The following is a 25,069-nucleotide window of genomic DNA, read 5'->3' on the forward strand; positions in this document are numbered from 1 at the left end:
TGGTGGGCTGGCATCAGAGAGTGGTTTCTTTTGGTTCAGCACATTGCTTAGAACACTGCAAAGAGGGAAAGGGTTTGGCAGGGGCCCAAGCCACCCTAGCAGGGACTGAAGTAACGGAGAACGTGAAGGTACCACGACAATACGCAGATCTCCGCGACGTCTTCAGCGAAAGGGAAGCTGACCAACTACCCCCGCATAGACCCTTTGACTGTCAAATCAATTTACTCCCTGGGGCACAGCTCCCTGTAGGCAAGCTGTACGCCATGTCAGACAGAGAGATGCAGGAGCTAAGAGAGTTCATTGACAAGAACCTGAAGAGAGGGTTCATCAGAGAGTCCAGGGCGGTGGGGGGCAGCCCAGTGTTTTTTGTGGATAAAAAAAACACGAACAAGCCGAGGCTTGTGTGTGACTTCAGGGCCTTAAATGCAGTGTCAGAACCAGTGGCTTTCCCTATGCCCAGGATTGACGACATTTTGACAAGGGTCAGGAAGGGAAAGATTTTTACTAAACTGGACCTAAGGGGGGCGTACAACCTGATACGAATAAGGAAGGGGGATGAATGGAAAACCACCATGTTCACCCCTTTGGGGGCATTTGAATATTTAGTTATGCCCTTCGGCCTACAAGGAGGCTCCGCGTGCTTTCAATCGTTTATGAACCACGTCCTGGGGCCTTTGCTTTACAAGAATTGTGTGGCCTTCTTAGACGACGTGTTGGTGTATTCTGAGAATGAGGAGCAGCATGTGAGAGACGTCAGAGAAGTGTTGAGCAGGCTGCAAGCCAACCAGCTGTGGGTGAAACTGGAGAAGTGTCAGTTTCATACCAAGGAGGTGGAATTCCTGGGGTATCGCCTGTCAGACAAGGGATTGGCCATGGATCCCGGCAAGGTCCAGGCGGTGCTGGAATGGAAAACACCCAAAACAAGGAAGGATGTGCAGAGGTTCCTAGGATTTGGGAACTTCTATCGTAAGTTCATCCGAAACTTTGCCCACCTGACGGCGCCCATTATGGACTGTCTCAGCAGTAAGAAGAAGTTCGTTTGGACTGAGGAGGCGGAGCGAGCATTTGAGGAACTAAAAAGGGCCTTCGCCTCGGAACAACAACTCCTGCATGTGGATTTACAAAAACCGATGAGAGTGGAAACTGACGCATCCGACAGAGCTATTGGGGCGGTGCTTCTGCAGCCAGGGAAGGAGGAGTCAGAGTGGAGACCGTGTGCCTTTTTTTCGCGAAAGCTGAACAAATCCGAGAGGAACTACACGGTGTATGACCGAGAACTACTAGCCATTCATGAGGCGTTCCGGAGATGGAGGCACCTGCTAATTGGCGCACAACATAAGGTGCAAGTGTGCACTGACCACAAGAACCTAGAGTATTGGAGGACGGCACGAGTGCTCAACCAACGGCAAGTGAGATGGGCCCAGGAGTTCTCCAAATTTAACTTTGAGATTTGTTACGTGCCAGGCCCAGAGAACATTAGGGCGGACGCTCTCTCACGCAAACCTGAATATTTGGAGGGGGAGGGAGCACCCGAAGAGAGACATGTCATTCCAGAGGACCGCTGGGTGTGTGGGGCGGCATTGGTGGGACAAAGAGAACTGGTAGAGGAAACAGAGAATGATGAATACGCCCAGAATAAGCTCAGAGGTCTTAGGGGTGAGGGAGAGGAACCAGGGGGTTTCGAGGAAAGAAATGGAGCTTTGTATTACAAAGGGGCACTGTATATCCCTGAAGGAGACTTAAGGGGGAGGGTACTCAAGCAGTTGCACGACAGCCCCACGGCGGGGCATTTTGGACAACACAAAACCATGTGGTTGGTCACCAGGGAATTTTGGTGGCCTAAGGTGAGGGAAGATGTACGGGAGTATGTAAGAGGGTGTGAGCAATGCCAGCGAGCCAAAGGGGAGAGGCGGGCACCGGCGGGGCTATTAGAACCCTTACCAACCCCAGAACGACCTTGGGAGGCAGTGTCGATAGATTTTATGACTGATCTGCCGAAGTCCAAGGGGAAAACAGCCATCATGGTGGTGGTAGACCTACTAACAAAGATGTGCCACTTTGTAGCCTGCTCGCATGCAGTCACGGCGGAAGAGACAGCGAAGTTATTTGTAGAACACATTTTTAGGTTGCACGGGGTGCCATTGAGGGTGGTCTCAGACCGAGGAAAACAATTTACTTCCAGGTTCTGGAGGAAGCTCATGAGCTTACTGCAGGTGGAGGTCAACTTTTCGACTGCCCGGCACCCTGAAACCAACGGGCAGGCGGAAAGAGCAAACGGGGTCCTCCAGCAATACCTGAGGTGTTATGTCAATGACAGAGAGAATGACTGGGTAGAAAAGTTGGCGCTGGCGGAATTTGCCTACAACAATGCCGAGAATGTGTCCACAGGGATGAGCCCCTTCTTGGCTAATTATGGGTGTCATCCCAGGGCTTTCCCAGGGGGAGAAGGGGAGAGATGGGGTGTCCCGGCAGCCGAGCATTTTGTAGAAGAAATGGAAGCAATCCATCGTCAGCTCCAACTCAACTTAGAAAGGGCGAAGGAAGAATACAAGAGGCAGGCAGACAAGAACCGAAGGGAAGGTGAAACCATAAGGGTGGGAGATAGGGTGTGGCTGTCAACCCAAGGGTTGCCGTTCAAAGGAGGTTGTAAGAAATTAAGACCCAGGAGATTGGGTCCCTTTGAGGTCATTCAACAGGTCAACCCAGTGGCTTTCAGGCTCCGGTTACCCAACCACATGAAACTGCACCCAGTATTTCACAGGTCGTTACTGTCACCGTATGAGGGGGGACGAGAAGGGATGGCCACTCGGGGACCGGTCATAGAAGAAAGGGAATGCAGCAGCCATGTGGCAGAAATCCTCGACGCCAGATGGAAGGGGGATCAGGTGGAGTATTTGGTAGCGTGGGAAGGAGAACCGGAGTCAGAAAACACTTGGGTAATGGCAGAAGATATCAATGACGAGGTATTGATAGAAACGTTCCATCAAAGGTTCCCAAGGAAACCTCAGCCTGTGGAGAGGTTCCGGAGGGAATACTTTGGGACCACCGATGAGGAGGAGGAGTTGGAAGGATTCTCGGAATCGGAAGGGGAAGGGGAGATGGACTTTGAGGAGGAGGAGTACTTCGAGACCAGGAACCGCAACAGGTGGAGAGAAGTGTTCGGGACATCGGAAGATGAAGGAAGTTCATTCCGGGGTTTTGCCTCCTCACCGCCCGTAGAGGAGGGGGCGAGAGGGGATGAAGGGGGCCCTGGAGGGGAGGTGGATGTCAGGGAACTGCCATCGGAAGGAAGGGAAGTGAAAGGGCTCACACAGGTTGGGAGAGACTCAGCAGCTGAAGAGGGAACCAGTAGGGGGAGAGGAGCTGAGCTGAGGGAAAGGGAGCTGGAGGGATGGCTCAGAGACACTTCCAGCGAAAACAGTGGGGAGGTTTCAGGACCTCCTGTAGGGACACCCACTCCTCGCCGGAAACTGTCACGCAGAGAGTCCAGAAGACGTGTTTCCGTTAAGGAGCTTTTATGTTGGAAGCGATTCCGAAAGCAACCACTGTCGGAATCTGCCAGCGACTGACGGAGCCATGTTTAAGGGGCTCTGTTACAGACAGAGGTTTGCAAACTTGACCAAACTCTGAGGGACTAGGATTTTACACACAAGCAGCTCATCGTCCCATCACAGCGGGTCTTCTGGAGTTGATTTTATGGGTGTGCGAGGAGAGGAAAATGTAGTTTTGTTGCACAAGTGGAACTCCATGTGTGCAGCATTGCATACAGAGCCAGTGTAAAACTTCTCCAGAACTATGAGCCTATGCACTGCATTGAGTTGTTCTGTAAGAAACGTAGTGTGCAGCCTCACCAGTTGAATTCCTCCTTCATATGTCATTTTAACTTAGTGAAGCTCTAAACGCTTTGGCTACCTTCTCTGACTCCTTGACAGCTCACTAACCAAATGCGTTATTCAGTTCAATCCCTCAGCAGCCTGTGGGCTGCGAGGAACCGATGGACGGCACTAAATCTACATGGAAATCTCTGGACATGATGTCAGAATAACATCCCTTTGATGGATCTGGCACTCCATGAGCACTATGCAGGGAAGCGAGTTAATAAATAACTGAAAGCGATGACATCTGAGAGGAACCAGGAACCCGGCCGATAATGCTGTCTTTTTGAGCAGAAATGCCCGGCTTGCTTTCAAGCTGGCCAAGTGCTTTCCTACTGGCTCGGGTACAAAGAGAGGCAAACGAAATCACCGCTGGCACACAGGTTCCTAAGTAACGGAAATGTAAATAAGGATGCGTTTCTTTCCAGGCATGATTCATGAGGCTCCTTGCGGAATTTCAAATGGATTCCTGGATGCATTGTCAATAGCCCAGTGATCCATGATGCAGAGAGCCGTTGCTGTCTCCAAGTCTTGAATGCTAAAGGAGGGGAAAGATTGGGACTTCTGAAAGCCTTCGTTTGGCAATGAGTGGATGTCAACTTTTTCATGCCTCTTTTGACTGCTTGACCAGTTTGCCTCTGATCAGGACAGTATCCTTACTAAACCCTTCTTTTTCCTTAATTTTGTGGGGTCTGTTCTTCTTGACATAGTCTGTGGGGAAATTCTTTTCCCCCTGGCGTTTACAGTGCCATCCTAAGCACGTTTACACGTGAGATGGGGTGGGGGAGAAGTCCGGTTAATTTTGCATTTGAAGGTGAGCCTGCCTAATTCATACTTACAGAAAGGCAGCCATCCTTCAAAATTTGCCCTTCTCTGAATTTTGCAATGCAGTTCTCCATCCAGATAATGTGTACAAAAACATATACAGTGGTACCTCAGGTTACATACGCTTCAGGTTACATACGCTTCAGGTTACAGACTCCGCTAACCCAGAAATAGTGCTTCAGGTTAAGAACTTTGCTTCAGGATGAGAACAGAAATCGGGCTCCGGCGGTGTGGCGGCAGCAGGAGGCCCCATTAGCTAAAGTGGTGCTTCAGGTTAAGAACAGTTTCAGGTTAAGAACGGACCTCTGGAACGAATTAAGTACTTAACCTGAGGTACCACCGTATGCTAATAAAAATAAAATACAAAAGTGAATCACATATGGGGAAATTGCTAGCAATAAGGTGTTGTGTGTCAGGGACTGGCTGGCCACTTAGGAGTGGTGGCTGGATACTGATGAGTGGGCACCGGGAGCAGGGGGGTTGTAGACTGACTTGGAAGAAGGGACCAGTGGAATGGGGGAGCCTGTAACAGCCGGGAGAGGCAGGAGAGCGCAGGATTAACAAGTGAAGAACCAGATGCAGGAGGAGTAGTCAAGGGCTTCCACACCTCCTCCTCCTGCCCCCACCTCTCCTGCTCCACTGTCTCCCAGGACCAGAAGAGGACTGAAGAGGGAGGAGCAGGTTACACGAAGGCATAGCCTTCACCTGCTTGCACACAGCTTGGATAGGGGAGATACATGAGCTGAGGTCAGGGGCGGGGCCTCTCTGTTGCGGCAACTGCCTCATTGGATGCTGGGGTAGCTGAAAGATGTAGAACTTGCTTTGCTTTCCAGTAGTTGTGTAGAAGAAAACATTTTCGTGGACGCTGCTTTTTATGTATGAAATATACTCAGAGTCGCAAAGTGATTTCATGCTCTTTATTCAGCTCATAGTGGTGAGGAGGAATGAATAAATGTCCCCTCACAGTATCTGCTTTATATACATTATTTACACAATGGGCTGCACATGATTGGCTAATTCTGGAATTCTACTGTAAGCCAATCAGGTTGTGGATTCACTTCTATCTGGAGCAGGATTGGGTGGTTCCTGCCAACCAATCATACTGCTGCATTGTTCTAGGACCAATCAGACTGCTGCATTCTGAATCCTATTGTTCTAGGACCAATCAGACTGCTGCCTTTTGGATCCTATTGTTCTAGGACCAATCAGACTGCTACAGTTTGGATCCTATTCAACTCAGTACATAACACCCCTCCCCTCTAAGTTCCAGTCCTGCCCGGGAGGTCGCATTCATAGTCCTCAAGGTATGCCGGCGGCCTACGTGTGCGTTGTGGCCTGGGGTGTTCCCTGGTCCGGGCTCCGGGTTCTGGCTCGTGTTCCAAGGATGCTGGCTGTGATGCGGCTGTTTGGTCTGGTGCAACCGGCTCGCTCAGTCGTGGTTCTGGTTCCGGTGTCCTTTCGGCCTCACGGGTCCTCTCTGTATTTACTGATTCTGCCTCTCCTGCTGGCCCCTCCTGCTCTATGGGCCTCACTGCCCCGCTGTTCCCTTGGGACTCCTCTGACCTGTCCTCCTCCTGGTTTTCTCCCGGGAATCGTCGCCGTATCTGGTCGCAGTGGCGGCGCCAGCATTGCCCCCCATCCGTTAGCACCTCGTACGACACGGGGCCAGTGACCCTGGTGATTGTGGCGGGTACCCATGCTGGGCCTGCCCCAAAATTCTTTGCGTACACTGGGTCCTGGGCCTCGAAGGTCCGGGGGTTCCTGCCTTCCCCCACCACTACCTCATCCTGAGCTCTATCGGGGTGAAGGCGGTCCAATCTGATTGCAAGGCGCCGACCCATTAGTAGTTCAGCGGGGCTCCGGCCAGTCGTTGAGCTGGGGGTGCTGTGCTGTGCTAGAAGGAATGTGGCAAGGCGGTACTCCCAGTCCCCTTGCGTCATGCGGCGAAGGGTGTCCTTGGTGGTCCGCACCATGCGTTCTGCTTGGCCATTGGTGGCAGGGTGGAACGGCGCCGAACGGATGTGGCGGATGGCGTTCTGCGCTGTGAAGGTTTGGAATTCTCCTGACGTAAATGCAGTCCCGTTGTCTGAGACGAGAGTGTCAGGGAGCCCGTGGGTTGCAAACAGCCTGCGTAGTACCCGGATGGCTGCGGACGTGGAAGTGGACGGTACCAGTGCGACTTCCAGCCATTTGGTGTAGGAGTCCACCACTATGAAGAATGTTTTCCCCTGAAAGGGGCCAGCGAAATCCACATGCAGGCGTGACCATGGTGCTCGGGCGGACTCCCAGGACTGGACTGGGGCCCTTGGGGGATCTGGGCGGGATTCTTGGCAGGCCTGGCAGTGTTTGACCCAGGCCTCTATCTCTCCATCGATCCCCGGCCACCACACATAACTCCTGGCAAGGGCCTTCATTCTTACTACCCCTGGATGTGTCTCGTGTAGGGCTGTGAGGACCCTTTTGCAGAGGGGCTGGGGAACAACGACTCTGCTTCCCCATAACAGGCACCCCTTGTGGGCCGACAGTTCATGTTTGCGGGTTGTGTAGCCGGCGAATTCTGGCCCGGGGCTGCTGCTGGGCCATCCCCTCCACACCCAGTCCAGGACCCGGGAGATGACCCTATCTTTCTTGGAATGGTGTGCAACTTCTTGTGCCTGAATGGGGCGGTCGGGAAGCAGCTCCAGGCTCATAACCTCTTGTGCAGGTGCTGGGTCAGGGCCTGTTTCCGGTAGTGGTAGCCTGCTGAGGGCGTCCGCATGGCCCATCGCCTTCCCAGGTCGGTGAATCAGTGCATACTGGTAGCTGGCAAGGAAAATTGACCACCTGAGGACGCGAGGAGACAGCACTTGGGGGGTCTGCTTTTCGGGGGCAAACAAGCCAAGCAACGGCTTGTGGTCAGTCACCACGGTGAAGGGCCGCCCGTACAAGAAATCATGGAATTTTTTTACTCCCTTTACGATTGCCAGACCCTCCTTGTCGATTTGCGAGTAGTTCCGCTCGGTTGTGTTGAGTGTCTGGGAAAAGTACGCCACCGGTACCTCTCTTCCATCCGGGAGTTGGTGCCCCAGGACAGCTCCAATGCCATAGGGTGAGGCGTCGCATGCTAGCACCACCGGCAGCCTCTCGTCGAAGTGTGCCAAGACCGAGTTTGAGACAAGCAAGTCCTTGACTGCCTGGAATGCGGCCTCCTGGCGCTGGCCCCACACCCAAGGGGCCCGCTTGTCCAGGAGTCTGTGTAGGGGCTCCGCTACCGCCGCCTTGTGGGGAAGGAAGGAATGGTAAAAGTTCAATAGTCCCAAGAAGGCCTGAAGTTCAGTCTTGCTCTTGGGCGCTGGGGCATCACAAATGGCCCGTACCTTGTCCCCAGTCGGGTGGACCCCTTCTGCGTCCACCATAAATCCCAGAAAATCCACCTGAGGCACTCCTAGTAGACATTTTTCCCGCTTCACCTTGAGACCCGCCGTCTGGAAACGGTGCAGAACGGTGCGGAGGCGGTCCTCAAACTCCTCTGGTGTGGGGCCGGCAATCAACACATCATCGAAGAAGGGGGTGACGCCAGGAATCCCTTTAAGGAGAGAGTCCATTATATTCTGGAATATGCCTGGTGCCACGCTGACACCGAATTGCAGCCGCTTTACCCTGAACGCTCCTCTGTGCGTCACAATCGTCTGTGCCTCTGCTGTGGCCTCATCTACTGGCAGCTGTTGATATGCTTGGGCCAAGTCCAGCTTGCCAAAAATTTTCGACCCAGCCAGGGTGGCAAGGACATGGCTGACCACTGGCACTGGGTATGCGTGGGCCGTGAGGGCCTTGTTTATGGTACATTTGTAGTCTGCGCAGATGCGGACCGAACCATTAGGCTTGACGGGTGTGACGATTGGGGTTTCCCAGGGAGCATTAGGCACCGGCTCCAGCACTCCTTGCTCTACGAGTCGGTCCAATTCCTCGTCTATACGGGGTTTCAAGGCGAACGGGACCCGGCGGGCCTTGAGCCTGACCGGTCGTACTGCGGGGTCAAGCTGTAGCGCAATGGGGGGGCCCGTATACTGTCCCAATTTCCCATCGAAAACCCCTGGAAATTCCTTGCATATGGCGTCCACGTCCACTTGTAAGCTAGTGTGGTTCACCCCGGTGACAGCTAGCCCCAGTGGTCCAAACCATGCCAATCCCAGTAAGCTAATGTAGGGGCCCTTGACCACAAGCAAGTCCAGTTGCCGCGTCCGCCCTCGGTATTGCACCCTGAAGGTCCCCACCCCCATTGTGGGGACCTTACGTTTCTGGAAGTCCCGGAGGGTGAATGGGGCTGGCCTGAGTTTGGGACCCCCAGTGGGACACAGTTTCCTTAAGGTCCTTGCCGAGATTATGGATAGAGTTGAACCCGTGTCAAGCTCCATGCGGCATGGGGCCCCCTCTATCTGTACCTCTACATAAATTTTCTCTACGTTGGGGTGGGGCAACTGGTATACCTGGAAGTCCGTGAGCTCCGTCGAGTTGCCTTGGTGCGTTGGGCCCCGGGACCTGGGGCTCTTGGATTGGTCATCTGATGCCTGGTGTCGGGTGGGCCGAGCCCGACACACCCGGGCGATGTGTCCTGATTTTCTGCACTGCCTGCACTCTGCGTTGCGGAAACGGCAGGTCCTCCTCTCGTGACTCTCCCCGCAGCTTGCGCAGTTCCCTCCTTCTCGTCGAGGCAGCTGTGGTCTGTGCGCTGCTTGAGTGCGCTGCTGTACTCGGTGCACCTCCTCCCTGTCGGATCCTGAGTCGTCGGTGAGGTCTTCATGGTGGACCCTCGGTTGGGATGGCAGGCTCGGCCGTGCCTCTTGGGTCGACCTCTCGGCAGCTTCTGTTGCCAGGGCCTCCTCCAGAGCGACCTGGAACGTTAGGTCCTTCTTAGCGTAGAGGCGTCGTTGCAGCTTCTCATCCTTCAGGCCACCGACGAGGCGGTCACGAAGCATGTTCTCCAGCTCTGAGAAGTTGCAGAACCGGGCGGCTTGGCGGAGAGAGGTCACAAACCCAGTTATGGTTTCCCCAGGGGCTTGCCGCTTTGCGTAGAAGGCATTTCGACGAGCCACCACTGAGGGCTGCGGCGAAAAGTGCCCCTTCAGCTGTTCCATTATTGTTTTGTATGGAACAGTAGCGACGTCTTCAGGCGCAAGGAGAGCCCGGGCGATTTCAAACGTCTCCTCTCCGCAGACGCTGAAGAATATCGCCCTCTTCTTGGCGTCTTCTTCGTCGGTGACCCCTTTGGCTTCTAGGAGGAAGGTGAAACGGGAGGCGTACGCTTCCCAGTCTCCAGATGCTGGGTTGAATGGCGAGAAGCTGCTGTTGGCTGCCATTCTGAGTTCCTTGTGCCCCGGAGCTGAAGCCTGGATACACGGTGCGAGGCAGCGGTGCGGCAGTTGGCGGTGCTGCGGTGCTGTGTGTGGCAGTCAGCTCAGCGGGATCCCACCTTCGTCGCCAGTGAAATATACTCAGAGTCGCAAAGTGATTTCATGCTCTTTATTCAGCTCATAGTGGTGAGGAGGAATGAATAAATGTCCCCTCACAGTATCTGCTTTATATACATTATTTACACAATGGGCTGCACATGATTGGCTAATTCTGGAATTCTACTGTAAGCCAATCAGGTTGTGGATTCACTTCTATCTGGAGCAGGATTGGGTGGTTCCTGCCAACCAATCATACTGCTGCATTGTTCTAGGACCAATCAGACTGCTGCATTCTGAATCCTATTGTTCTAGGACCAATCAGACTGCTGCCTTTTGGATCCTATTGTTCTAGGACCAATCAGACTGCTACAGTTTGGATCCTATTCAACTCAGTACATAACAATGTATTTGTTAAAACTGATTCCCGTTTTGAGAGTCCCCTTGCAAAGTGGTGTGCACTCTGCAGCCTTGCTGGATGTCCTTGCTTCAGTTAAAGCCCAGGAGAACGCTGGAAATGGAAGTAGGGGGTATGATCCTTTCAGAGTTAGCCATATTGTTCTGTTAAGGGCATCCATCCCTGAAGATGGCTCAAGTTGGATGGAGGTCTGGCAGTAGCACTACAAGGCCTCATGTTTGATAAATGCCTTTAAGACTGCCCCAGGAACGTTTTTTATTTTTTGTTGTTGTCCTTAAGTGGGCGAATCTACGTTTTATACGATCTCACACAAAACATGATGGTCGCAATAAAGCCGTTGCTTGAAATCTTCCCTGATTTCTATTTATTGTGCAAGGTAATGCCAGGGAAGTGGTGGCTTGATTTTTATTTATTTATCTATATTTATTTTTTAAAAATGCTGTTGCTTCTGTGGGTGGGTGCTTTCATTATCTGTTGCCAGCCAGCTGCGCTGCCATCTTTATTATGCCAAGATGAATTATTTTGATGATTGGCAATAGGCTCCTTTCTTATAATTTTAAGTTCTTCATTTAGGAATTGTCTGTTCTCTCACCTCATCTACATGAATGCAAATGTAAAGCTTTTTTTTTTTTTTTTTTTTTTGCCAGTATCCTTCCTGTGAACAGCTGTCGTGAGGGGGTGGGGTGGAGGAAAGCAACAGAAGCTCAACAACAATTTGATGTTAAAAACTGTTTTTCCCCATTCGGTTAAGTAACTGCATAAAATGTTTCTATTTGTGAAAACTCTATGGAAATATCTCCACTATAGGTGTCATTTGGCAGCATTCATTCCGTTGTCTCAGGTGCAGGCACCAATCCTGATCCCAAGGAGCTGTTGGGAACAGCTAGGATTTGGAGTTGGAGCTTTCATCAAGGGTGTCAACTTGAATACAATATTGGGGACGGGGACGGGACGTAAGCACTGCCTCACATAATCAACCACAAGACATGGTGCACGCACACCATTTGAATGGCTGTGCCCATCAATGGGGGAGGCTATCCCCCTCAAATATTTTATTGTGGGGGGTGAAGGGACCTTGGTCCTTAGGAGGTGGCTCCTATGCCTGTGGTGCAATGGGAATCCTGCATTGTAGGGGGTTGGACTAGACTCTCAGGGTTCCTTTCAACTCTACAATTCAAGTTCAAGTTCAAGTTTATTGCGGCCAAAGCCAGTGACACTAAACACCACAAGATCAGACAACAAGAAATCAGCAACAACTTCAGAAAAGAAAAAAGGTTACACAAGGGAACTTCGCAGTGTGCCATTCAACAGAAGAGATTTACGCTTCTTAATTACTAAAGTGCAAAATTTAGCCACCTCATACAATTCTACAATTCTATTACTCTACTTGAAGTCACAGGTAGGAATAGTCGATGCAGAATTGTGGTGTGTGTACGTTTCCGAGCACAATTCAGAGTGTTGGTGCTGACCTTTAAAGCCCTAAACGGCCTCGGCCCAGAATATCTGAAGGAGCGTCTCCACCCCCATCGTTCTGCCTGGACATTGAGATCCAGCACCAAGGGCCTTCTGGCGGTTCTCTCACTGCGAGAAGCGAAGTTACAGGGAACCAGGCAGAGGGCCTTCTCAGTAGTGGCGTCCGCCCTGTGGAATGCCCTCCCATCAGATGTCAAGGAAATAAACAGACTTTTAGAAGATATCTGAAGGCAGCCCTGTTTAGGGACGTTTTTAATGACTGATTAATGTATTTTTAATCTTCTGTCGGAAGCCGCCCAGAGTGGCTGGGGAAACCCAGCCAGATGGGCAGGGTATAAATATTATTATTATTATTATTATTATTATTATTATTATTTGTGAGAGAGATCATTTTCAGCCCAAGGGTCATTGTCTGTTCTGAACCTCTTCCCGAGGGTCACATGCCAGCGGAACCAGAGGCAAAAGTCGAAGTGCTGTTCTTCTAGAAAAAGAGGTGCCGGAACTCACCATGAGCGTCTTTTTTGTTCTCTTATAATAGCAATGGTGCCCACCTGAGAGGTGCCGGAACTGAGTTTCAGTGAGTTCTGGCTGAGGGGGAAAAAGCCCTGGAAAAGTGGATGCAACAATTCAACTAAATTTAACTTTTGTACAGCAGGCTAATTTCTGCACCTACACATTCCCCTGTGCTCTCCAGCCAAGCAAGCCAGGGCTATCCTAGCCTAAAAATTATATAAAAATAGTCTATAAAGATGGGAAATCTATGACCTCAGGGTCATGTGGGTGGAGGGAACCTGGGTGATCAGTTTAGTCCCCTGGGAAAAGCAATCTGCCCTTTCCCAGGCAGCCTGCTGAGTGGGGAAGAAGGGGGGGGGGAGAAGGGACCCCTGGAACACTTCTGCCCCCCCCCCCCAGCTAGCGTGCTGCCCCTGGCATATTACCCTCCAAGTGGGGACAGGTGAAACTGTCAATTTCAGTTTCTTGTTTTCCCAATCTTCTCCACATTTCCACATCAGCTTGCAATTAAAAACAGAACAAAAAACAGCAACTCTCAGACATTTCTCAGACCTCCAGTGTGACTTGCTTCTAATGTAAGCTTGTTTGTATGCAGTTCTGCCTCTCACGCACAATCTGGACAAGCGATGCTTCCTGATACAACGTACGTTTGTATGTGATTTCTGTTTTCATTTTCATGCATGCTCTATAAGGTAAAGTAAGGTAAATGAGCTTTATGGGTACAGGGAGGTATAAAAATTTAATCAATAAATTAAATGAATATGTATTGCTGTGCACGTTACTTGACTGGAGAACTGCCTTGCAAAATTTGAGTAATTGAGGCTTTCTAAGGGTGGCTCTGCGCTGGTCCATTATTGTTTTGGAATGGCAGATTAACCTTAGAAACACAGACTGAATCAAACTTCAGCCCCAGCCCTGCTCCCAAGGGAATGCAGCCCTTGACTGGGAAAAAATATATTTCCTGCCTTTGGTTTAATGCAATGCTTCTACATTTTCCTTTATAGATACAGCTGTTGGGTGGAAGGGGAAAACTCCTCCTTCCTGAATTTGATGTTTAAATTCTTTCCCTGCCCCCGTTCACTATATAATGTCTTTGAATACCAATTACTGGAGAACAGCAGCAGGAAGAGTGGGCCATGGGTCTCATGTCCAGCTTGGGGTCCTCTCACAGATATCAGATTGACTTCAATCAGGAGGCCAGAATGTTGGACTGGATCAGCCTTTGGTCAGATCCACCAAGGCTCTTTTTTATGTTCACGTGTAAGGTAATTCATCTGCAAAGAGCAAAACGTCAGGACTTAATATTAATGGACAAGCTGACAGCCCATGTCTGGGAGTCAAATAGACAAGAAAAACACTACTCTTCAATCAACCTGACAAAGTTTTCTTACATATGCAACATCAGTGGAACATGGTTACAGGCCTCCGACAACATATGGCGGTTTGTGGAATAACCTTTTTGTTTAAAAACTGAATATGACTTATGTGTTTAATGTAATTAAATTGACACTCGGTGTTTCTGCTGAGGGTGGGTGGGTTTGCTGGGTGTTTAATGTTGCTCTTTATATAAATAAGTGCAGTTTTTTTAAAAAAAATACCCCCCCCCCATGTTTTAACCCCCATCTTTATAAAGGGAGATTTGAACGAGAGTTAGTGGAGTGTTACCGTGATTTTCTCTCTCTCCTCCCCCCACGCCTGCCACCCTTCATTGGTAAACTTAAACTAAATTACATGGATAGTTTTAATTAAATTTGAATTGGCTGGGGCTTTACACCACTTTAAAGGCCGCTTGAGACACTCGAGTTGCACTTAAAATGTAGTGTTGTAATTAGTGAGTTCTACATTTATTATAGTGGTAACTGCACTTTAATGAATTTATTTAGTACTAAACAAAGCTACTCTAAACAGTTCTGATTACAGAAGGCTGTTAACTTCAGCTGTGTATTTATTCCTTCTCTTAATTCTGTATATCTTTTGATTTGGGCTTCTTATATGGGGACTGGGTAATTAGAAGAGATGCTGGGATGGTGCTTCCATTTATCCATTTTTAGATCCACAGCAGTGTAGAATCTTTTCTTTGTGTGGGTTGGCCCCTAAATCCAGGCATGAAAATAGTTGTAATGAGGTATAAAAAAGGAAACCACAAGTGTGTTTAAATTGCACAATGCCTCTTGTATCATTGTCTTGAATGCATGTCAGACTAGACCTTTAAACCTTGGGAAGGACCACTGCTCAGTGGCAGAACATCAGTTTTGCATGCAGATGGTCCTGCGTTCGATCCCTGGCATCTCCAGGTAAGGCTAGGAGAGACGGAAACCATGGAGAGTTGTGGCCAGTCAGTGAGCACAGTACTGAGCTAAATAGACCAATGGTTTGACTTGTTATAAGGCAGCTTCCAGTCTTCCTATGAGAAGCTTCAGTCTTTCCATTTCTAAAATCCAGAATAGTACCCCTGTCTGTGGTGGCTGTAAGAAGAGCCTCAGAACAAATAGCAGTCGTTGCTTTTATTGCAGATGTTCAGGCTGTGAATGCCACTGCTCATGATGTCAAAGTGGCACCATTTGTGGAAAGGAGTGAGGCAGTAGGCCTGGGAAAACCCCAAAGTTTTCAGATGTATAAAAACCCCCACCTGACCTACCCCCAGGTTGTTTTTTAAACAATGCTATAAAGCTATGGTTTTCCTAGTAGTGATGTATGGAAGTGAGAGCTGGACTATAAAGAAGGCTGATCGCTGAAGAATTGATGCTTTTGAATTATGGTTCTGGAGGAGACTCTTGAGAGTCCCATGGACTGCAAGAAGATCAAACCTATCCATTCTGAAGGAAATCAGCCCTGAGTGCTCATTGGAAGGATAGATCGTGAAGCTGAGGCTCCAATACTTTGGCCACCTCATGAGAAGAGAAGACTCCCTAGAAAAGACCCTGATGTTGGGAAGGATGTAGGGCACAAGGAGAAGGGGACGACAGAGGACGAGATGGTTGGACAGTGTTCTCGAAGCTACCAGCATGAGTTTGACCAAACTGCGGGAGGCAGTGGTAGACAGGAGTTCCTGGCGTGCTCTGGTCCATGGGGTCACAAAGAGTCGGACATAACTAAACCACTAAACAACAACAACAACAACAATCAGGACTGAACATACTCTGGGGCTACAAAAAGCTGACTGCTGAGGGGCAGTCAAACTGGCAGGAAACTGGGTAGGAGGGAGCAGAAGTAACAGCTGACTGACTGGGACACTGACCAGAAGCACCCTACATATCAACATTTTGCTTCAGATCCCTTGTGACGATTACCCTTTACATTTATACAGTCTGCTACAATGCTCAAAATGCTGAGCATTCGCTACAGTATATATTATTTCCATACAGAAACCCAGATCGTTGTTAAAATCCTCTCCTTGTTGCAGGTGAGGCCTGGGGTCAATTATTATGTTGCCACTGATAACTAGATGGCTGCCTCTCTGCTTCAGAGTATCATTAGGAAGATTTTGGCAGAATAAGACTGGCAGGAGGGAGAGGGTGCTTGACTCTCCCCTTGCTCACCACATTTTCTTTTGAAACTCCCCCTTTGTGAAATAAGGATGGGGTCTAGACACTCAGCGTGGAAAGAAAACAGCAGGGGGATGAGAGAACAATGGTTGGAAACACCTTTCGGTTTCCCCTTTACTGCTGGAAATTGCCCTCTTCTTATAATGACTTGGAATAGAGATATACTCTTATAGGACTTATATTACATGTGGGTGTAAGGCAATGCGAACTTTGGCTGTGACAGAGATCATAAGATAACCCAGCAAGTTTTATTGCTGCAGTGAGATTTTAACTATGGACTTCTCACTAATGGGTTTGGGTTGGTTATTGGTTTCCTGGCCAATAAACAACATTAGCTCTTGGTGTACAACTAACATACAAACTATAGATTAACAGCTTCCAGGTAACCAGCTGCAGCAAAACCAGTGAAGAGTATTGTGGCATCTTAAAGACTTAGCCTATTTATTGTGGTATAAACTTTCATGGAGCAGAGCCCAATTTATCAGATGATATAGTAACAAGCTGCCTGCACCAATCAGAAGTAAAATGAGGCTGAAATCAGAGCTACTGTGAACATATGGTACTATTTGTTATACCTTCAACAAATTGACTATTTCCTTTACATGACTCTAGCTCAGGGTTGGCATTGTGGTCTGGAAAATGCCACAGAGTTGCTTCCAATTCTCGGGGAATCTGTGAGAGCAATCAGGATGAACGAATTTGCACATGCTGTGTTACCATAGAGAAAACATGCAGACTCTGTGGTGCTCCTTCAATATCGCCACTAAATCAAAATAGTCTCTGAGTACCTATAGTGAGCTTCAGCAGTCTTCTGACTTCCCCTTGCATCACAAAAGAAATAAGAATCAACCCACACCTACAGGTGATTTATGCCGTCAATACATCTACCATCATATCTCAACATCTTTCATTTGGATCTCTTGTCCTGTTGGCTTCATTTCTTGCATCCTCTTGCAGGTCGAACTGTGCTCTCTTTGTAATTTCATTGCGTTGTCGCTCTTGATTTACGTTGGCCTAGGTGAGAGGAGCAACAGTTCTGGTATGTCCGTTTGCTTTTCCTGAACTGATTTATGCCACTTACACATCTATTGCTGAATATGGCTTTCTTTGCCATATATTTCTGCTACTCTTTTGTGAAATGTAACGTGGATTGTTTGTGTGCCCTCGGTCTCGCGGGGCTCCCTTGATGGCCCCTGGGTTTTGAGACAAGCAACTCGGAAGCAGCTTATTTGCATCAATCTCTATCACTTGTCTTTCCACAGCTCCAGGAGAAATCAAATCTTCATACCTTCCCAACCCCATTCTCTCTCTCCCAAGCGTTTCCTCCCTTCCTTCAGCTATCGAAGCTACACCATGCTAATCTTTATTCATAATTCATACCTATTTTTTTTAAAAAAGCTGAGTATTATTTTGGTTGCCTTTTTTGTTAGTTTCACAAGAAACCCTTTCAGTACTAACTGGGAATGGCATTGTGTCATAACGTTGTCAATATGAGCTGACTTTTCCCTGATAATGATTCCTGGAAAAATCTGATTTATTCACAAGACCTCTGCCTGTACGTCTCAAGTTTTTCTTTATTCTTTGCCCTGTGGGGGGTATCTCATAACACCAACTCTACAAGGAGAGATCTTTTGTCAGAAATTCTGTTTCCTCCCACCATAATTTCACATTTGTTCAAGCACCTGGCTCTGATGTCTGTGGAGTTACTTAAAATTCACAGTTCCCATGGATATAAACAAAATCCAGCTAGTCATTTCTCTACCTTACAGTTAAAGGGGGGGGGGGAGTTGAGTTTTGCAGTGACCATTAATTTTGGGGATTAAAAATAAAGCCCTGAGCCAGTATGTTTGAGTGAGAGAATGAAATTCTTGTCTAGCCTCCTGGCCGGTGTGTACTCTTAATCCTTCTATGACAGTTTCCGTAACATATCCAAATAAGACTGTGCTGCAAGGTGTACATGTGCGTTCATACATGCACACCTACAAGGCTTTAATATGCAACTTTAATATCAACTGCTCTCTGGAGAAGCTAATCATGGCGGCTCGAAGAAGCAAAGCCCTCTGGGACACACACTGCGGTAGTTAAGTGTACACCTGTGTACTACCATCATCTTGGTACAAAGGTGGTGCATAAGCAGAGCAAGGCCATAAAAGGGATAGATATTGCTGAGCCTCTTTATGGGAATATTGATAAAGCAATAATGGAGAAGAAAAATAATACATCAGATCTAAGCTGTAGATGGGAGAGGAAAGGAAACCAGGATGTTTAACAGCACTGCTTTGTGAATGGTCATTGGAATTATTCAACATGCATCTCAGCTTTAATGTAATTACCACCCTGTGTTTCCTGCGTTTCATTTCCCTCTGACCTCACTGCTGTCACTTCGTTCTCTCTCACTCTCTACCAATATGCATGCGTGCCTTCCAATTCAGGATAAGGTTCCGTGTGTGTGACAGAATGATCCAGAAAGCTCATGCTATTAGACACTTGTTATTCTTTTGAGGTGCCACAAGGCTGTTTAGTTGCTTCCACACTGAGAAAATGTTTCTCTCCTTTCTGTAATCAAAGCCAGTGTGGCTAAGCATGTGAACTGTTGGCTTGGAAAAGCCTCTTTAACAGTCTTCACCAATGAACTCAAGAGGTGGCCTTAGTCAACTTGGCTTTCTTCATGAGTTTTTGGGGTTTTTTCCACACAACAGAACACATTTTTATATGATAATTTCACTAACATATGGATTTTGTGTGCGCTTTTACTGATATACACATTTTTGCATGCATTCCTCACGAGACATCTGCAGCAACCAATGCCTGTGCCATTGTGTGTGGCAGAAGGACAGGCATTGTACACTACGGGAGCAGCAGCAGAAAATACCTACTTTTGCTTCACCACTCTATGATATTCTGTTGGTTATGGTACCATGAGGCCGAAATGGGGGTCTTGTCATCTGGGCAGCCCAGAACCTCCATGAGTAGAATTTCCCCAAATGCTCAAAGTGGTGTTACAGGCTTACTGAGAGGGAGAGATGTGAGGCAGTTGGAAGGTTGGCTCAGGGCAAATGGACCAGCAGAGCAAATTAATCCAGTGCTCCTGACATTACAGTTGCACTGTACTAACCTTCCCAATTAAGACTTTTTTTTTAACACAGGCATTTTAATTTGCATAATAGTGTCCGCCTGCTGTATGTTTCTAGCTGCTATCCCTGATATTATTGATAATGTTGGGTTTGTATTGTATGGTTTCATTATTAGCACTTGTTCTCCACTGACTTGGAATCTATTGGTTGAAGGGTGATATCTAAGTGTTTAAAATAAATGAAATTATGATCCTGCTGATGCTTCAGCCCAGACATGGACACTTCTAGGCCGTTGCCGTCTGCTGGATGATGTCCATCTGCAATCTTGCTTTCCCTATTTTATGTGTATCTCCTTCTGGAGATACAGTGGATGCTCGGGTTGCGAACGTGATCTGTGCAGGATTCATGTTTGCAACCCGCAGCATCCGCAACCTGCGGCACCACATCTGCGCATGTGTGGGTTGCAATTCAGCGCTTCGGCACATGCGCAAAGTGCGATTTAGCGTTTTTGTGCATGTGCGAGCACCGAAACCCAGAAGTAACCCATTCTGGTACTTCTGAGTTTTGGTGTGTCTGTAACCTGAAAATGCACAACCTGAAGTGTCTGTAACCTGAGGTATGACTGTACACTCCTTTCCTTTGAACTGTTTCCAGATTATTGATTACTGACCTTCTATGTGTCATTACTGTTGCACACAACTCATTGGCTATTGATCGGTGATATTTAACAAACTGGAAAGATCCACTTCTGTGTGTTCTTTTTCCAAACCAAAGCCCGGGGGGGGGGGGGGGAATCCGGACAGCACAGGTGATGGCAATCATGACTTTTCATGACCCACTGGGTTGAACAAATGAAATCTCTATAGTAAAGTCAGATGCACTGGAAGCTCTTACTCTACCTTATTGAGCCCTCCCTAGTCATATTATAGGAGGTCCTTTAAGAAGATATGCCAGAGATTGAAACATGGACCTTCTACATGCAAGCTATGTATGTATGTATGTATGTATGTATGTATGAATATATGTGTTTTTTAAAACCTGCTCATCGCTTCATGGGTGTTGGTGTTAAATTCCAATTTCTGTAAGGCTGAGTACTGAGCAGGGAACTGGTGCACAATTTAAGCACAAGCTAAATCCTGCTTTCCAACAGAGATTGGCCTATATAGGAACCTGGTGCATGCAGCAAAACCAGGCAGAATTGTATCACATTGGGGTGGCATCAGCTGATTGAAAGGTGTTGTGGCTTTTCTAAAAAACGGCCTTGCAATCCAGATTAGAATCCATTACAGGTTCTAGCCCACAGACCAGAGGTTCCTCACTTAGGGTCTTACATTCTAGTCCTCTGATGTTTTCTTGGTATGATGATGTCTAGAAAGGAGAGGCAAAACTTCATTAGATTTCTTCTTATTTTAAAATAAGAAGAGAAGGCTTACCAATTGCGATAGCCTCCCACCTCCTTCCTAAAGCCTAATTAGCCTTGCCCAGCTTTGTGAAAGAGGTGGAAGAGCTCTAGGACCCTCGCAGAGCACTATGCCTCCCTTATCTGGCTTTGGGAAGGCAGTGTGAGGGCTGGGAGGGTGGGCATGAATGTTGCTAAGGGCCACAAAAAGGCCTGCTTTGAGGGCCACATCCTTGAGCTGTGTGGTGGACCAACCTGTTCTAGTCCAACATTCTTAACCATTTCACCTCACTGGCTCTCTCACTGTGGGGTGGGGTGTCCAATTTTGACCTCAACCCCTCCCGGCATGACAAATCAGTGAGCGGCTCAAGGGTTCCATGTCAAAGTATTCTTGCAGCCCACTTGGTATGGTAAGCTGGACCACCCTGAACTAGAACCTGGGAGACCAGAGTTCAGATCACCTCTTAGCCAGTGACATTTGGGTGGTGACTGTGTTTCAGCCTTATTGGTCTCACAGGATCATTCTGAAGATGCAATGGGGATCGGGGAGGGAGTTATGAATGCCACCATGACCTCATTGGAAGGAAGGTGAGAGATAAACATTATCAATCAAAATAAAATAACAACACAAATTCCAGCTTGGCTGTGTGCTTAAAAATAACCACAAGGCAACTTATAAATGAAACTGGTGAGGATGATGATGATGGAGGATTTCCTACTAAAGTCCAGATGTGACCAACAGAGGACTACTTGGAGCATCCTTTTCGCTAGCAAACCTTCTCCCGTATTCCTAAAAAAAGGGATAACTAGCACTAGGGTGCTGAAAGGGTTACACATTCTAGTTTCATAAACACCGGCATAAATCAGAAGGGATTTTCAAAAGTACACTTTGAACGGATTGTATATGAATTGATTGATTGATTATACTTGTTTTAATTATACCCATAAATGTCAAGCAATTTCATTAAGTAGTAGAGTGAGCATTTATTATGACCAAATACCTACTTGGAATGTTTTATAATTTCAGAACAAGCATTTTATATTTAATGGACATTGTTAGGGCTTGTTACGCAGGCACATGGGTAGCAGATTTCAAAGAAAAATTGGTGCTAGTCTAGAGTGACAGTAAATATATATCACTTGGAAATGGGTATATTCCCTGGGGGACCAGGTTTCCAAACATGCACATTATTATAGACAGCTGCAAAATGTGTATGCAGTCCAGCAACTTCTGTTGAGAGGAGCCCCATTGGTTTCATTGGGACTACATCAGGAAAAGAAAATGGGAAGTCAAATTTTTGAGAGTCAGCACCCACCCAGTAGGTGGGAGGTACAGCGTCCTCAAAAATCCATCCCAGGAATTTATTGAATGTGTACAGTGCAAATTATCTGGCCCACCTCTGTTGCTTCTATTTGAGTTTTCTGTTTGTGAAACAGCCCCCAAAGCCGTGCCTCTCACAAGGGTCATATATTTGTTCCCCTTAGCGATGGGCAAGCTCTCTGAAGTTCTCCAAGGCCCAGTGCTTTTGAATTTTTACGGTGGGGATGAAATTGGGAATTATTGAGTGGAAGAAGCCTTGCACCCATCCAAGGAAAATTCATTCTCGGAGTACTAAAATGAGCACTTTTCAGGTGGTGGTTTGGATAAGATGATGGTGGTAAACAATTATTTTTACCCCACTCTTCCTGACAAGAAGCCCAGAGAATCCAACAGTCTTCATAAATAAAATATGTAAGTATTATAAAAAGCATAATAGTATAGCAATGTGGATGCGGGTGGCGCTGTGGGTTAAACCACAGAGCCTAGGACTTGCCGATCAGAAGGTTGGCGGTTCGAATCCCCATGACGGGGTGAGCTCCCGTTGCTTGGTCCCTGCTCCTGCCAACCTAGCAGTTCGAAAGCATGTCAAAGTGCAAGTAGATAAATAGGTACCGCTCCGGCGGGAAGGTAAATGGCGTTTCCGTGCGCTGCTCTAGTTCACCAGAAGTGGCTTAGTCATGCTGGCCACATGACCTGGAAGCTGTACGCCGGCTCCCTCGGCCAATAAAGCGAGATGAGCGCTGCAACCCCAGAGTCGGTCACGACCGGACCTAATGGTCATGGGTCCCTTTACCTTTACCTTTATAGCAATGTAGGGCTGTATCCAGTACTGGTTACAGAGCAGGCTGATTGAAATGAATGGTTATGACTAATGTAGGTCCATTAATTTTAGTGGATCTACTCTGAGTAAAATTTCGTTGGATACACAGCACATATGCACTGTGATAGTCAGCAAAAGGCATTACAAAAAAAGCCAGGAGAGGGCAGAAGTTAGATTGGGATTGTTGGGATCTGTTGGGTGACTGCAGTGGGTCAACAAGGGGGTATTTAACTCTTAAGTGTTGAACAATGACAACAAGAAAACGACCATCACACACAATTTTAAGACTGGTGAAATGGAGAAAAATGGGAGCAACCAGAACATTAAATTCAGTTCAGTTCTAGTACTTAAACCAAATTCCTGTGCTCAGCCACTCTAGTGTAGCTACACGTAGATTGATGATTTACCCCCATTGCAAAAAAATAAATAAAAAAATAACATGTGAAATGCATGACCATTTAGAACAAGGCACACCTAGGTAGAAAAGCATTGCTTTGGGGAACTGAGGCGGTTTCTTGTGTGATGGAAGGGGAAGAGATGCAAATCATTTTTGTTGCTTAAAACTGTGCTTTTCTGAGTTTGCCAGAAGTCATATAGGCAAATGAACTTTTGAAGGCATTCTCTGGAGGTGGGGGGTATACCACCTACCTCTTTAAAATTGGTTCGCTCCAGTCAATCGCTGCACTGCTGTGAGGTGTTTGCTCACTTGGCGAGACAGAATTATGTCTTGTTTCATCTGTCAAATGCTGGAAGCAATAGCTTCATACATTGTCTCAGATATATTTATCTAGCAAATACTGCCTCCCTCCCTCAACTGTAGAGAAGTACAGTTCTCCATGTTACAGGAGAACTATAGGAGTCTGGCAGCAGATGATGGATTCTAAGAGTTGGGGATGGCATGGTAGACCCTATTATCTACATTGTTCAGGTCAAACAGGTTAGCAGGTTTCCTTTCATAGCAAATCGAAGACCTACAAATCTCTTTGGAGAGGATTTTGGAGCCCAAAATGAGTGTGCATATGCCACAGGAAACAATGATAGTCTATCATATCACTTTTCAGTTAGTTTGAAAACTACAAGTGAACGAGTGATAGAGCTCATTATTTGGATGCAAAAGGTCCCAGTTTCAACCCCTCTTGTCTGAAACCTCGTACAGCTCAGTGACTGACAGCTATAGACAGTACTAAGATGGTGGGCACCAATGGTGCAACTCGGAATAGGGGAGGCCTCTTCATAATTGTTGTCTGCTTCTAACCTGATAAACAGTACTGCGCCATGAGGACTTCTGCCTGTGCAATGGCTCCTCCCTCCCCTCCCTGTGCACCTCCCCCCCTAAATCTGTTCTGGGTTTCCCCCCAATCCTCCAGAGCAGATTTTGGGATGAGTACGGATGTCACCCCAGAGGGGGCTGACAAAAGCCAGGCAGCACTCACCGCGATGCTTGCAGTGCCACACATCTCTTCTGGGAGTGACGCAGTGGCTTGGGTGCCCGCAGGCTCCGCACTGTCCCAAACGGTCCACCCGCCGCTTCCCCCTCAGCTGTAGGGTGGCTGAATGGAAGGAGGCAGGCAGACTCCTTGGAGGCCCCACAGACCATCCTTCCCTGGCTGGCCCCACCCATGGGTGCAGGGCACGCAAGCCACCCCAGACACCCAATCAGCTTGCTCCACTGCTGAGGAGAGGGAGGGGAAGTTCCATTGCACAAATGGAAATCCTTGCACTAACAGAACTACTTCATTGCATGCCATCCCATGTTCCTACAATACTGTCTGCCTTCTGTCACTATATAGCAGTGCATTTTAACAATATGGATTGGCTGAACTTTGAAGAGTCCTGATTTTGGGAAGAAAGCTAGCCTTTTTGTTTTAGGAAGAATACATGGAAAAACAACTCAGAAATGTTCTCAGAAAAATGTATTTCTGAGAAATTTTGACTCAACCCTAACACTGAGTAAAGAAAGTGATAGCAAACTTAGTTACAATTCATCACCTGAGCTTATTTTGTACTGATAAAATTTTGCTTTATGCACATGGTGCATAAGAGGGAAACTTGAAGAAAGGAACTCTGTTTATTTTTTATTTTTTTATTGTGCTGCTTGCCACTGTTTTCTTTTCTTTTTTGGAAAAGAAGTTTAAGATTTTATTGTTACTTTCATGTTCTTTGGTTTATTTATTTTAAGCTGCCATTGGGTCAAAAAGCATCCTTGGAAATATGAAAATATTAATATTAATATTTGGTTTTATTTAATAAATTTGTATACCAACCATCATCAAAAGGCTATGGGCAGCTTACAAAATAGTAACATAATAACACAATGCACATTCATAACATAATATCCATAAAATACAATATCCATAAAATACAAATGTATTTGTATAAA

The sequence above is a fragment of the Podarcis pityusensis genome (genome assembly GCF_964106645.2).
Source record: "Podarcis pityusensis genome assembly, chromosome: 8".
Taxonomy (NCBI): Eukaryota; Metazoa; Chordata; class Lepidosauria; order Squamata; family Lacertidae; genus Podarcis; species Podarcis pityusensis.